This window comes from Rattus norvegicus, chromosome 15 (genome assembly GCF_021556685.1).
Source record: "Rattus norvegicus strain SHRSP/BbbUtx chromosome 15, alternate assembly SHRSP_T2T, whole genome shotgun sequence".
Classification (NCBI taxonomy): Eukaryota; Metazoa; Chordata; class Mammalia; order Rodentia; family Muridae; genus Rattus; species Rattus norvegicus.
The window spans coordinates 61,356,881-61,372,957 of record NC_141548.1 but is presented as its reverse complement, the minus strand read 5'-3'; the positions used below and the strand labels follow the sequence as shown (position 1 = coordinate 61,372,957).

The 16,077-nt window shown below is 42.8% G+C and overlaps 1 pseudogene across 1 annotated transcript; it reads right to left on the bottom strand.

The window, feature by feature from the left end:
* Window positions 1–3,060: 3,060 nt before the first annotated feature.
* On the bottom strand, window positions 3,061–14,602 carry Rpl14l1 (ribosomal protein L14 like 1; annotated as a pseudogene). Its single transcript, NR_178220.1, is given in 2 exon segments — window positions 3,061–3,728; window positions 14,169–14,602. The product of NR_178220.1 is annotated as a ribosomal protein L14 like 1 (transcript).
* Window positions 14,603–16,077: the final 1,475 nt, after the last annotated feature.

The window sequence follows — 16,077 nt, the reverse complement described above, 5'->3', positions numbered from 1 at the left end:
GCCTACCCACCCTGCCTACACAATCCTTGTATGGAGGGGAAGGTTGGAGTTGAAATGTGGAAAATAAGTTGGGGTGGGGGTTGGGCATACATTTAGCGCTTTTTTCCCCTAAGATCTCTGAGAGGTTCGTGGAAGTTATAAGCTGAGGCCATGTCCCACTCACCAGGGTCCCCAGCTTCTCAGCAGCAGCTAGGTTTATAATCTTTGTCTATAAAGCAAGATGTGTGTGGTTGCACAGGGAGGTTGGGAAGTCAGTCAGGAGGCAGTGCTGAGGTCCTTCCGGTTTGATGGACATTGCTCCTTGACATTCTCAAAGTGTTCATTAAAGAAACATAAAGGAGCCAAGTCCCTTACCTTGGTGTCATACTTTATCACTTCCTATCTTAGAAAGATTTGACTGCTCAGTTTCTTGAGTCTACATTGCCCCAAAACAGGTGTGTCTTAACCCATTAGCTCTTGATCAGAAAGCTATCCTTCTCCTCTGGAAAGCAGAAAGCTGCAAGCCGCTTCCTTCCAAAGTGGGGGAATTTAAAAGGAATACTTCTTTGAATCTCAGAACAACAAAGAAGGCTTAAGTCTTGTCACCAATATCTTCAGGCCTGTCTTGCTCACTGGCTCAGGCAGCTGCTGGGGCTGACTGCAGGCTACAGAGGGAGCAAAGGGCAACAGCAAAAGAAGCAACTTTTTAAGCATCACACCAATTCTGCTGTTGGCTTGGAAGCGCCTTTCTCCTCCAGCACTTGACTCCCCCACTGAATTTCCCAATGACAAAGACTATTTGAATGTGCTGCCCTAGTAACACTGGCTGACCCCCGGGGGAACTGCCTTTATTCATTAATAGCAGTTCCCGAGTCTTGCCAGTTAATATAAGACCCTCTCCAGAGATGTGCTCCATCACTCCTTATTTGGCTTCAAGGATCTTGATTGCAACTGAGAGACTTAGAATTTAGAGGACTAGTGAGTAGATGGAGGGCGGGGGTCTGGGGGGAGCTGGCAGAGGAAGGGGCTGGGGCTCAGGTAGTGGTTGGGAAGAGGAAATTGATGCACTGGCTGAGGAGGGATGTGGACACTCAGAAAATCACAGATGTGACGCATGACACAGGGAGACAGAACAACAAGGGGAAGGCATAATAGAGCAGGAGAGGAGGAAAGGCTGGCTGGAAAGGGGCCCTTTTCAAAGCAGAGCTCATTATCCCCTTTGCAGACATGCTAGTTATAAGGTCCTGATGCCCTGATGTGGCTTGCCTCATATTTTCAGAGCTGACAATGGTTATTTCCTGATAGCCCTGCTGGAGGGCCAGGCTAGCAAAGGAACTGGGGCGGGGGGGGGGGGGGGACAAGAGCAGTATTGCAATTTGGGCGATGACTTCCAAGAAGGCTGTTACACAAAGAGAAAGATGTCCAGCCCTTCCTCAGCAAGGCAGCACACATTTAGAGCTGACTGCCAAGACAACGCCTTGTCTGACAAAAATGTTTGAAGAAAATAATTTGCAGGTAATGGAGAGAAAATAAAGGCTTTTATCCATATTATCATGCCTATGCTTGCTCATTAAGAACCCCTTCCTTCCATTTTCCTCATTCTTGTTTGTGCCTCTACTCTTCACATAGGGGGAAAACGAGGGCTCACCACATTTCTAGCAGAAGGGGTCGGGGAAGAGTGATTTCCATAATGTATTATTATTCAGGAAAATTTAAATTTAATGTTATGATTTTTTTTTTAGGCTGTCAATTTGAAGAACAACGGTTTGGCTCTTCCTACTTTATCGAGCGTGAGTTTAATTAATCACAATGGAATCCTATTCGAACTATTTTCCAAACCAACAGGCAACTGTTTCCTATAGCATGCCATTTCCTTCTAACTAAGGATAGCACTAACTGGAGAAAACATTAAAACCCTGATGCGCATCGTAATGAACTCCCGTGCAAAGTACTTATATTAATGTAATGGAGTTGAGATCTTAATTGCACTCGTGTTTACATTTGCAACCTCCTTTTCTAAAGGCTTTTTATTTTACTAAATGATTTGAACAACGAGGTAGGAGAGGTTACATGGCCTGCTAAATAGAGATGGGTTTCTCACACTAAGGGAGGAAAAATGAATCTGGGAGGAAAGACTGGCTAATTTAATTTCGTAAAGTAGGTTTTATTCTCGGCAGATAATGGTGAAAATTGCTCTGTAAAGCAATCTTTGCAGAGCCCGAAAATGTTCCCTGGACGCTTACAAAGAAGCATGTCCAAGAGCCCTTTGTGTTCCTCCCTATGACAACCATTAGCTGCCTCTGAAAAACCTTCAGCTTGAGAGATGAACCTGGGCAAAGCAATTTAGGCAGCTATGTCCTCTGGCCTTTGGTGTGAAGGAGCTGATAGGCAGTGAGATCCTTTCCAGAGGAACTTAAAGATCGGAGCTATAGGTGATGGGTAGGACATCGCACATACAGTCTCATATGTTCCATTAGGGACTGTTACCTGATGTGTGAATGCATGAGTGAAGCTGCCACCACGTTGGGTCTGAGGATGGAGACTCCCCTTGCCATCAGACAATAGGCTGGGAGCCAATATCATGAGTCTATTTTCTAATTAAACTCTTTTAGGGAGACATTGGACAGAGATGACGGTCTTGCTCACAGGCAGCCAGGAATCACCCTGCTATGTGCTGGCTGTTATGAGAGAGGGGACAGTGGGGCTCCCCAGGTCACATAACATCCTTGTGAGATGCTTCCCTTGGCTCTTGGGGCTTAGTTACTGCCACTTCCAGGGGTGTGAGTTGGTTTGTTGTATGAATACAACAACAGCATGGACTGATCTTGTTCAGTGGAGGTGGGGGTTGGAGGAGGGCTTAGGAGCTCAGAGATACACTGTGGCCATTCTCTAGCATCTGCATTACCCAAGGCAAGTAGACTGTTCGCTCAGCCCACCCATGATATAATCCCGACCACCCTTTAAGAAAAAAAATGTTGATTATAATAATTATATATATTCATGAGACATAAGATTACTCTATATCTTATATAGAGAGAGGATATATAAGACCAAAACCCAAAATAGTTAGGAATTTTTTTTTCAGTCAAAAAGAACCTTTACTCTTTGTGTAGCTTCCTCATGCTTTCTTGCCGGCTGCCTTTGGAGCGGGTGCCTTCTGGGCCGGGGTCTTCTGACCCTTCTGACCTTTAGCAGGGGTCGCTGCCTTCTGGCCTGCAGCCTTCTGTGCAGGAGTTTTCTGGCCTGCGGCCTTCTGGCCTGGTCCTGTCGCCTTCTTGGCTGGGACCTTGGCTTTAGCTGCTACTGCGGCCGCAATGGCAGCCTTAGCAACAGCGGCTTCTTTAGAAGCTTTCAGGAGAGCAGCTCTCTGGAGTTTCTTCACTTCAGTCTTGATTATTCTGTTCCTCGTTTTCTTTGCCTTCATGACTTTGAACTGATCAAAATTTGTCATCTTGCCTTTCCTTTCCCTGGCATCAATTTTCTTGGCCCATCGTGTGGCGGCCCATTTCGTATTGATGTCTGCCTTCTCCCAAGCCTTCTGTACATACTTCTGGCTTGCACTGTGTGGGAACTTGAGGATGAAGTCAGTGAGCTGCATGCATTTGAAAGGCATGGCCTGCCTCCTCACCCTAGTGCAGGGTCCATCCACTAAAGCCCTGTTTTGATCAATAACATCTACAATTGCGACCAGCTTTCCAGCATGGGGCCCAAAGGAGATGTAGGCCACTCGGTCAACCTCCATGAAACGCCTGAACACCACGTTGGCGGCGCTCAGCAAGAAGAATAGTTAGGAATTTTATCACCTTAAATATGTAACATTTCTTTGTGCTGCTTAACCTTGAATTCCTATGTATATTTTGGTCATTATTATCGTTGTATTAAGTTTGGTTTTTGCAGAGTTAGTGCCATGCCAGTGAACTACATCTCCAGTACGTGTGTGTGTGTATGTGTGTGTGTTAGTTATATCCTTACATAATATATGAATTATGTGTATGTATTACACACACACACACACACACACATTATTTGTTGATTATATCAGGAACTAGTCACTAAACAGAAAACTAATAGTCACCAACTCTGACTAAGGGAATTACTATCAATTCACCATGAACTTCACATTGCTGTAGATTATGAAAATAAGAAAAAATGTATGAGGTAAAAAGGTAAGAAAAGGCATCTAACCGAGAGAAACCACTGGCATGTGGAAATACAAAGGAGTGTTGTCTGAGACACAAAGAGAAATCATAACTAGTCAGGACTTTGGTATGCTTGGAGATAGGGGGAAAAGTTTGAAGAATGGGAGATAAGTCACAGATAGATTTAAGAAAGTCCAGAATTGAAACACATGGACTCCGGAGATTTATCTCAGGCAGGGAAGACAGCAGCAATTTCAAGGCAAGACAGTGATATGATGACCTTTAATTTTATTAAGAAGTCACTTTGGACTGAAATAAAAATAGATTGAAAAGAAATATCGGCTGACCATGCCGTGTTCCGTGAGAAATGTTAATGAGGCCAAGGATCATAAGGAAACAGATATAGGTGCATTTCAAGTTGGAATCTCAGAGTTTGTCAATCAATCTGGCAAAGAAGGGACACCCTCATTTGGATGATGGAGTGTGACTGATGTCAGTGACTAAAATCCAAAGTAGGAAAAGGGAGGAGGCACAAGGAAGGATGAGAGACAAAGCAAGAGTTATCTGTAGGACATCCAAGTGAATAGCAGGTAGCTAAAAATACAGATATGGAACTTGGGCAAGGCATCAAGACAAGGGAATTAGATTTGACATTTCCCAGTATATATTTAGCACATAAAGGGAGAGAAAGAAGAGGAGAATATGAACAAGAATAATGGAGGAAGAAGAAAATATGAAGCCTGAAGGTGTGGAATTCTTTTAATTCCACCAGGGGAATAACTCCACTTCTTTCTCTGGAAGTTAAATATAGGTTATGTGTCTCCCTTCATAGGGTAGACATTCCTTTAAGTAGAACTGTCAGCCAAGTGATCTGTTAAATGAGTTCAAATAGCTCTTGCCAGCCCGGCACTCAGATACTTAGAGAAACAGTTGGACATCTAGACTCCCTTTAGTCTTTGTTGAAAAAGCACAATACAGTAACCTTAGCAAAAGGGCATCTCTGAGTGCTTAGAAACAAGTATATGCTATCACCCAGGGGACCAGTCTTGTGCCTGGAAGGAGCAGTAGAGAGGGGGAACAAGGCTGTGTTCCCGTTCCAAATGGCATTTTAGGATCATTCAAAACACATTAGAGGCTATGAGACATATGAATCAGAAGCAGTAAGGAGCTATGTTAATGTCCCCAATATATATGAAGGAATGGAAAGTGAGTGCTCCATTCAGAAGTAGATGAGTGGCATTAGGGTCAGCATGCTGCACGTTTAAAAGATTATGAGAACAAAGGGAGAGGCACCAAAAATAGAGGGGGAGAGTAAAGTCACGGCAAGGCAACAGACAACACTTACAGGGAAGAAAGCACACAGTAGAAGTCCAAATTGCTGGTCTGAGGTGAAAGGAAGAGCCAAAGCCACTGAAGCAGCCAAAAAGAAATCTAGGGTGACCAGAGAACACTGAGAGAAAGAAGAGATCAAGGGCAGAGGAGTTTCCAGGGTCAAGGGTGGAGATGAAATAATAGAAGAGGAAATAAAAGCTATTGATGAATCAATACACTTTTGACCTGACAAACAGACTCTAAGTAAGAAGCTTTAAGTTAAATGCAACCCCCTTGCACGTCCTCTGTGAAGGAACGGGCAAGCTAACTCCTTAATGTGGTTACGTTTCTCTCTTGCAAACTGGGACCAAAACTGTGATTTCTAGGCTACTTGGAAGTTTGATAAAATCCCAAAGATAAAAGTACCACGCCAAACATGTTGAAAGGGCTAAATGATGAAATTTTGTGAACGAGAAACTTGAGAAGAACTCTGTTGTTCCCTTGGAATTCAGGTAAGGCTGAAAACACTGGTCAGAATCCTAAGGAGGAAGAAGTGAGACATTGTCTACACTGCTGACTGTTAAAGTCCTCAGCTCTAGTATCACAGGGAGTGACCGTCTCCAAAAACAGAGATTCTGTAAAGTCAACTAACTTCAGAGCAGGTGATTAGGATGGACTATAACCCATTATGACTAAAATCCTCATAATAAGGGGAAATTAACACACAGGTATACACAGGTATGTGTTTGCAGTCCATTTAAATCCAACATAACTCAAGCACAATGTTAACACAGATGACATTTATTGTAATCAAACTGCTACTAATCCATCAGGGCATCACAACAGATTTGGGAGCTGTACAGGACCCTGAAGGACTTTGCACAGTATATTTAAAGGGTGAAACCATAAAGAGAGGGGCATCTAGGTGGGCTGTTGCACTATCAAATCATATTTTGACATAAGGGGTTGAGTAAGGGAATTTCCATCAATCAACATAAGAGTTGGTTACTGGGTCTGGGAACGTGAACTTAGTTTAACCTGGCCAACGAGATGGAAAAGTTGTCCTCGACGTGTCTAGACTCAGATAACTGTCTCCTTATAAGTTGTCTGTGAGGTGTCTAGACTCAGACAACTGTTTCCTTACAACAGAAGCTATTTGCATATTGGGAAGTCCCCAGCTCCCCTAGAGCCTAGGACCTTGAATTTAACTTCTCCCTATGATAAAATGGAGTCTAAAATGGAAATGGTGATATGTAAAATAAGTTTCCTTTACACAGAGACAATATGCTATGAAGTTAGAGGCAGAGACTGAAGGTACACAGCCCTATGCAAGGAACACCAAGCGACAGTTGCAAGAAAACACTCTTGCATCTAGACTTCAGAATGATCATCTTGATTTTGGATATCTACTCTCCTCACCTATAAGATAATACATTTCCATTATTTTTAGTTAACCAGAAACAACACAGAGGGATCTAGAAAAATTCAGAATCCATGAAGCCTACTTAAATCTGCCATCCATAGTTTCAAGGGCATAGTTAGATCTTGGATTACACATATCGGCATGTCTCGGGACTTTCTCAATTGTAGTGTGTGTAGAGCCTGGGTTCTCAGAGTTGTGTGGATAGTGTGGTGGTGGTGGTGATGGTGGTGGGAGGGAGGGTAAAATGACAAAACAAGGCCCAGGCAAGATAGAGACTGGGGAGCCAGGGAGCAATTAGCTATAAGCAAGACCCAACCTATTTGTCCATCTGACAGAGAAAAGCAGCGTATGTCAATAAAGAAATATGACACATGTAGAATATGGTGTTGTGGTGTCTTTTTAAAATCACAACAGTCATTATTATAGTGAGAAACTCAAAACAGAAGTATGTATGTCACATTTACTTACCAAGTTACCAAGGCAGGTTGGAGGATGGGCTTATCTACTGGGAGAGATGAGAGGAGAAAACCTCATGCATGGCATGTGCTTGATGACGGACCATTGCTAAGCACAGGGTCAGTCAGTTTGCCCCACAGTTCTGTTCTATAGATGAGAACGCTGAGGCTCAAGAAAGCTGGAGAAAACATGCCTAAGCTGGTGAGATGCACATTCTCTAAGAGCTCCAATTAAACTCCAATATGCTTAACTCTAAAGACACGCTTTCTCCCATACCCTGTAGACCAATGAGGAACAAATTAGCATTAAATTTCTCAGGGACCTAAAAAGCCCCAACCAGAAATAGAGCATGACAGGTTAAAAATGAGAGCTAAGGGGATGATTCAGACAGTAAGTGCTTGCACACTGTGAGGATCTGAAATTCATCTGCACCATCATGTAAAGGCTGGGCGTGGCTTTCCACGTCTGCACACCCAGGTCTGTGGAAACAGAAACAAGACGATCCTCAGAGATTTGCTGGCCTACCATTCTATCTGAATAAGCTCCACACTCCATGGGAGGCTCTCTCTCAAAAACTAAAATAGAAGTGATTGATGCCAAAATTGATCTCTTGCCTTCACATGCATGTGCACACAGACACAGATACAGGCACATATTCTCTCTCTCTCTCTCTCTCTCTCTCTCTCTCTCTCTCCCTTCTTCCCTCCCTCCCTCTCCCCTTCATACACACTCATACACACACACTCTTTCTCTCACACACGGGGTGGAGAGGAGGAGAGAGGCAGGGACAGGGGAGGGAGAAGGATACCAAGCACCTTTTTTAGCTTGGAGCATCGAATTCAGCTTGGACAATCACTCAGTTACACTGGTTTCTCCTACAAAAGCATCTCTTTCTATCTCTGTTCCCTCTCTTGGACTCTGCCCTCACATACCATATCTCTACTGGAACAGCGTACGGCTGAGTAGCTTTCAGGGGCATCTGGACACAGTTGAAAGTGTCCTCTTTCAGAAAAACAAAAGCCCAAGGACTCAGCTTCACTCTCTGGAGGCCTCTAGCACTCCCCCAGCCAGGTGTAGGCTCCCCACATCCTGAAGTAGCTCATTACAATCAAGGGCTGAAGAGTAAAACAGAAATTAAATTGACACTTTGAGGCATTAATCTAAGCACAAATTAATATTCATCAACATCTGCTATTTGTTCAGGTGAATGTTTGACTTAAACAAAAAATATCATTCTTTTCTACCTGAAGACAGCATCTATTTAAAAAAGAAATGGCCTGGGTAGGTCCTCTGTGCACATCCAGCTAAAAAGCCTGGCTCTCTGAGGAGAGACAGCTTTGATGCACACCTCCCAAAGGTATCCTGGATATTTCTCAATGAATTGTTTGTATCTGGTGACCATTTTCTTCCTGACTCTCAAGCCATTACTGTTGTTCCTTTTCAGCTGGGAAGGAAGGGGAAGCTGGTTGTCTATCTAGCTCATACTTGGTGATTGATGTGGCGCTGTTCTCTACTGTTTTATCATTGTCTGGGCAGGAGACATTCCTCCCTGGAACATTTCCAACTCACTTCAAAAAAAAGGTGTCCCAACCTGTTGGCAAGTGACACTGGGACAGTGGAGCCAGGTCTGTATGTTTAGTTCCATGTGGAGAAGCGAATGGAGCAATTACATGGCGAACACCTGTCTGTCACAGCCAAGGAGGCATTGGGTATTGGAACGCAGGAAGTATCACCAAGTCAATAACATCTTCGGAGCAAGAGATTATTTTCAGATCATAATGAGAGTTGTTCTCCTCCTGCTGAAAACCCAGGACAACCTCTGAAAGCTATTCCAGCACTATAGTATGGGAGAGCTGAGATATTTACAAACGTTATCTGTTCCAGGGTAAAAGGGTAGCTTCAGAGGACATTCTGGAGACTGCTTTTCTACATTTCTATGCTTTCCTCGCCTTGTGAATGTCATGTTAGTATTAGCCACTGTTATAAACTTATTAACGGAACGTGCATTCAGAAGTCTCTGGTAACAGAGCCTGGTGTTGCTGAAGATACAGACTGAATGAGCAAAAACCAGAACCAAAGGAGCAACCAATTATACTGTGGGAGAGAAGAACAAAGAGGGAAAATTTAATAAACATACAGAGGTAAGAACACTATAAAAACTTAAGAGAAACTGCAAGTTGGACTTAGAGATCTCTGTCTGCCTCACTCATGGGGGCATGACTGGATGTGACCTTAAAGTGAAGAAAACTCAGAGAGATAAACCAAAGAGAAAGAGATGCATAGGGTGAAATATCTATGCAAAACCCAGCGATGAAATGCATGCGACAATGCAGTGAGCAGGAAGAGAAGCAAGTCATTGGAACAAAATGGAGGCAAGAAATTAACAACAACAACAACAACAATAATAATAATAATAATAATAATAATAATAATAATAATAATAATAATAATAATGTCAGAGGTAGGACAAAGCTCGACATGCAGGAGTCTGTAAATAACAAGAAATTGTATTTCATTCTAAAGAGCAGCAAAGGTCTTTAGGAGTTTTTAGAGAGGGGTAAGATGATGTGATATGATTTTGAAGACTTACTCTGTATCCGCGTCGTAGGTAACTTCAAACAGATTCCAACTTATGGTGCTTGTGGCCATGTGTAAGTTTTTCTCCTTGAGCATGACCCAGGCTTAGTGACTTGCTTCTAGATGCTAGAACATGGCAATGGTGGTGAAACTTAAGTCACAAAGTCAAGGTGTGTGCTCTCGTGGGCATGTGTGCTCTCGTGTGCATGTCCATGCCACGCCCATTCCCAGGTTCAGGTTCCATGGTTTGAGCCTCTATTTGGAAAGTAACACCTAATGAAGGATCCTGAGAGATGACATGAAGAGAGGGAGGCCCATTCAGCTAGACTTTAATGTGACCTTGAAAACTTGCTATGGCATGCTGTCATCTTGGGAGCAAAAGGTAGAAACAAAACTAGTAGAATTTTGACTTGAAAAATGGGATGTATGCAGAGATGAGGAAAAGGCAAGAAGAAGAGTTGAAGGTCAAGGCTTGCTGCCAAGACTTCTGGAACACATTAAATTTCAGATGTTGAAATTCTTGAATACATGAAAAGTTAATGTTGACACTTGGGTAATTGGATTTAAAAGTGGAGTCTGGAGGAAAAGATCAGGACTGGAAAGCAGACTTGGACCCATGAGCATTTACATGTGATACTCAATAGTATAGGACTAAATGAGGCCTCCTAAGGACATTATCACTTATACTGGTGTAGAACAAACCACCCCAAATCTAGTGACAGAAAATAAACATTTCATGTTCCTCATACATTCTGTAAGCTTATAGTTGACAAGCAAGCTCAGTATCACGGCACACTCTATAATTCCAGCACTAGAAAAGAGGAGACAGGAGAACCATCAGTTGAAAGACAGCCCTTGACTATTGTCTGGAGAAACCACATGCTTAGGCTATTAACACTGTATTTGCTTAATATGCACAAGATCCTGGGTTTGCTCACTAACACCACAAAATAAATAATGACAAGCAAAATGGTAAAAGCTCGTCTGTGTCCCACAATAAAGGGTCCTCGGCTATAGTACTGCTCATGGCTTCTCTAAATGCCTGGCTTCCTAACTGCTCTTGTCAATGCTGCCAGCCCAAGTTGTCAAAGACCCAAACCCCAAGAGAAGCAAATGGGAGCTTTGTGGTCTTTTTATTTATTTATTTTCCCTTCTATGTTAAATCAATTCTTTTGTTATGCCCTATCGATTATTAACAAATCCTTGTGTTCAATCCAAACTCCAGGGAATGAATGCCAAGGGATCTGTGGACAGACTTTAAAGCCATTGAATAGAATTAACTGAGGTAGAAACAATGAGGGACTCCTAAGCAGAGGCCTGAGGCATCCCAACATGTAGATACCGAAAAGAAATAGAATCGCTAAGTAACCGAAGAATAAAAATGTCAATAAGGTTGGAAGAAACAGACTGGGTATGTTGGATGCCATAGCAGTCAAGGGAAGATGCTAGTTCCAAAAAGTTATGTTACGCTTGATGTCTCTGAAGTGTGAAACGCCACAGGGACAGAGGTGATTGGAGTCTAGCAAAAGAGAGCTACCAGTGACTTTGATGGAAACCATCTCCACAGTGGAGCTTGGATGGAAGCCAGCTCACCCGGGATCAAATAGAGACAGAGAACATGGAAAAAGTGTCAACTGTAGCTATTAGCCGTGTATGTAGCTGTTCAAACAGGTCACTGGCAAGGCCCCCACTAAGCCAGACAACCACACAATCTTTGTTTTAGGTGGTCATCTGGTATATCATTTCATATTTCTAATAGTGTCTTTCACAGTACCACAGTTGATTACGATTTTAAGTTACTGGTTTAAAGAACTCATTTCTGATATCATTTGTGCTTTCTGCTTGCAGTGAGGGCAGGTCACCAGAATCACTGCCATGTCAGGTTCTTCTGTAAAGAATGCATGGTCGATGTGTCAAGAGTCTGAGTGATTCCTTCTCAGTGTCCATCATTCTCCTTTAAACATGATCAAATCTCTTCCTGTCTCCTTGCACCCTTTAGCAATTCCCAAACCAAACTCAACCCCCAGTGCAGTCACAGGATGCCACCCTCAAGTCCTTACCACCCCCGTGGCTGTCTCAGAGTTTGTCATGCTGCCTGACTCACAGAGGGGAAACCAAGAGCACCACCTGTCATCTGTATCGAGCTTTCTCACTGTTCCTGTTCTTTAAAATGTTCAATGATCAGTGATGCCATAATCTTAGCCAACTGTTTTTTCTACAGCAAAGCAGGTGCTGCTGAACCCAGACACACTGAAGAAGCTACAAAGAGGACGTCTTCAACACTACCTTACACCCTCGGTTGTTCTGGCTTTTTTTCCCCCACAAGATCAAACAGGTAGGAACAGGAAATGTTCAGAGCACACAGGATCCAGGTCAGACTATTATTCTGTGAAGAGGTTTTAGGGTCACGTAAAACTGGAACCGGGGAGGTCCTGGGAAAGTTCCTAGTCTGCCAGCCTGGATACTCTTAGAGGCTTAGAGGCTTTCCTTCTCTCGAGATGCACAAAATTCATGAGAAATCAAAGCAAGTTCTTTCTAAAATCAGCTCGATACCTTTGAGTTAGCTTTTTAAAGTTCACGTTCCTTCTGTTCTTTGTGTGAATATGAGACTGTTTTAAAGTATATCTAAGCTGTCAAAATCGATATCTGTGTCTCTAGACTTCCTCAACTTTAGGAAAAGGAGGAAAGGCTTGCCTGAGTCTAGAGAGGTAAAAATTTGAGAATGAGGTATGAAAACCGGGCTTATGCTAGCAGTGACTACCATGAAGTAGGACATCTGTGCCCTTACCCCGGCAGCAGCATGAGAAAAATGATGAGTCCACAAAAGGTAGCCTTCCATTCCTCACTGATGCCTGTCAGCATGGAGAGCCCAAAAGGACAGGTGGCTAAAATGTACTGACCATGCTGGACTCGAACCTTCATTTCTCCAGCTGCCCCCCTATCCCCACCATGACTTCCCCTTCTTTCTCCCACTTCCTCGAGAGTGTGATGGCATGTATTTGGCAAACAAGAAATGAGACATATAAGCTTACCAGTGAAGTGTTTGGATGCAGCTGTTCTGGTCCAGAGCCTAGCACACCAATTTAGGTTTAAGTGACATGCTGTAGTGCCTTCTCTAAACCCATCAAACTGGGTCCAGACTTAGAAGGTTGAAGCTCTGGGGGTGGAAGCACTAATAAATTACATACCTTCCCTTTCGTAGTGTTCAGCATCTTTGGTATCAGCTCCTCATTGTAAGCTCTCCACATGCCTGTCTCTCCTCTCTTCATGATATGAGCAAGGGGAGGGAATAAAGCCACCTGCTTTGTTTTTCCTGAGTCACACAGTGAGGGAAACTGTTGCAAATGTTTCCTCAAGTTATAGTGGGAACTCGAGACAAGTTTTACAAACTTTTGAGTCTCAGTTTCCTTTGCCTTCAAATGCAAACAAATCTAACTTTTGTTGGCGTGTTCTGGAAGAGTGATGTGGGACTACTTCACACAGGTTCTTTTAAAAACTGCTTAGAATGCTATCCTCAACAACATAAAATGGTTATTAGTGATTAATAATGACAGGCGCCTTTTAAAATACAACCAATTCAGTATGTGGTAGATTCTGCACAAAAGCTAAGTGATTTAGTTCCAGTACTAGTTCTAGAAGCATCCCCCAACTTGAACCATAAGAGATAAACATGGCAAAGAATTAAACAAATGAGAAACACATGGGAAATGGTCCAGAACTTCTTATATTTATGTGTAGTAAGAATTCCAAAAATGAGAGATTAGAGCATCTCAAAACTAACCAAATAAAAGGTCACTTGTAAAGTAAAAAGGGTTCAAGTCTCTTTAGTCAGAAAGGATTCTCCAGCTATGGGATAATGGATAAATGGGCACACATCAAGACATAAAGCATTTGCAATTTTTAAATTTAAGTTTTAGCAGGTAAAGCTCATAAATATTCTGATGCCTTTTCTTAAGTTCACAGAGATCCATATATAAAAGGTAGCCATAAGTCTCAGCTCCTCTTCATTTCTCCCATTTTAATCTATCCAGCTCAAGGATAATATAATCCAATAAAACCTTCACTTTGATCCTAGCAGTCCTTGTTGAAACCCAAAGCATATTCTCTCTGGACAAAGGATGCATCCCAAACCCAGCACTGCAGTTCTCATGGTAAGCAAGGTTTTCTTTTCTTTTCTTTTCTTTTCTTTTCTTTTATCAGATATTTTCTTTATTTACATTTCAAACGTTATCCCCTTTCCTGGTTTCCCCTTCAGATACCCCCATCCCCACCCACCCACCTACTCCCTCCCATCTCTCTGCCCTGGCATTCCCCCTGGCATCACCCCTACACTGGGGAATTGAGCCTTCACAGGACCAAGGGACTCTCCTCCCACTGATGCCTGATAAGGCCCATCCTCTGCTACATATGCAGCTAGAAACATGGATTCCCCCATGTGTACTCTGGTTGGTGGTTTAGTGCCTGGGAGCTCTAGGATGTCTGGTTGGTTAATATTGTTGTTCTTCCTATGGAGTCCCAAACAACCCTCAGTTACCTCAGTCCTTTTTCTAACTCCTTCATTGGGGACCCTACTCTCAGCCAGGTTTCCAGCTAAGAATGAAACCAGAGTCTCCAGCAGCATGAACTTCAGTGCTGATTTCACTCCTGCTTTGTTCATCTCTGTATTCTGGCCTATTTGAAGCCATACCTTTTCTTGAGAGTCCACTTTCTCACACATCCTCTCAGTAAAAACCTATAAATCCATTTAAAAACCAGCCCAAATACTTTCTTACAGGCACCCATTATCAGTATTTGCTTCCCAAACATGCAGTAGGTCTGGCTGCACTTCTCATAAGCTGGTTGATATACGTTGTGTCATGTGCAGAGCAGAGGTGTATGTTATCTGGTGTTACTCCTATCTGAGGAGTTTTGATGGTCTCCACCCAGTTGGGAACATCTTAGGAATGGAGGCACCTCTCTTTGTCTATATATCTCCAGCATCTGACACGAGGCCACTACCTACTGCACATTCCAAAAATAGTCACCCAAAAGGTTGACTCAACAGCCCTTTGATTAAGAAGTAATTACCCACTCAAATCTTGCAGGTGCTGGGGCTTACCGCATAAGTGCTGACATAGGCTAAGTCAAGGAAAATCAAGGAGTGTAAGAACTGTAACCTTCTATAAGAGGGCAGATGCTTCTAGATCGTGTAAGAAAACTGGTCAGATCACTTAAAGACAACTCAGAAACCCATATCTGTAAAATTCTTCAACATTGGAGAATAGGACCATTATTTCTTTGGTAGGGTGCTGAGCAGACCCACCATAGTGGCCAACCCCAACGCTACTGCAAGACTTTTTTGAAACCATGACAGTCCTCAAAATTACCATGGAACAGCCTGTGGAGGTCCAAATTAACTTTCAGAATGACAGAAGATAGAGCCCAGGCAGGGAGGACGTCTCATCCTACCTAGTAAGATAGGGCAGCAGATGGCAAACTCAGTGATCATGGGTGGGGAGAGGGAGGCGGTGAGTCAGATTTCAACAGGATGAATTCGTGACATGTGGGACACTGAGTGTCAGCTGCTGCTCGAACACTGAGCCAAATGGGGATCCTCCCGTCCTGCCCACATATTATAACTGACTGATGTTTGCTCAAACTCAGTTACCAATACCACTCAGGGCCTACCTAGGATAAGTATTAATCAGTAATCTTAAAAGTTTAGGATAGCACAAAATTAAGAAAAGAATACAGACACAAAGCAAATCTCACTCAAGAAATTATGCCTCGGCACTAGACACCTCATAAAAAACTGTAAGTCTTAGAAAATAAAATTTACGTGTTGAAAGCCACAGCAGGGGGAAAAAAATGTAATATTAGCATGACTTAAAAAATGAGACTAAGGACAGAAGACTAACTCACACAAAATAAAACAGACAATAACAAGGCTGTAAAATATAGAGAGGATGATAGATATAGAAGGCACTCCCCAGAGATGCAACACACAGGTACCCAGCATTCAGAAAAGGAACTACAACAACTGTAACCCTCTCCCCCCAAAATATATGAAGAGAAAAACCCAAAGAGAATCTCGCCGTTCAGAAACAAATTACATATGGTGGTTGGTGAGTTATTGCACTTTGAACAGCAAGGGAAATGTAAAGTGGCCATTCAAGCCAAAATCATAAGACATATATAAAGGGAAAAACACAG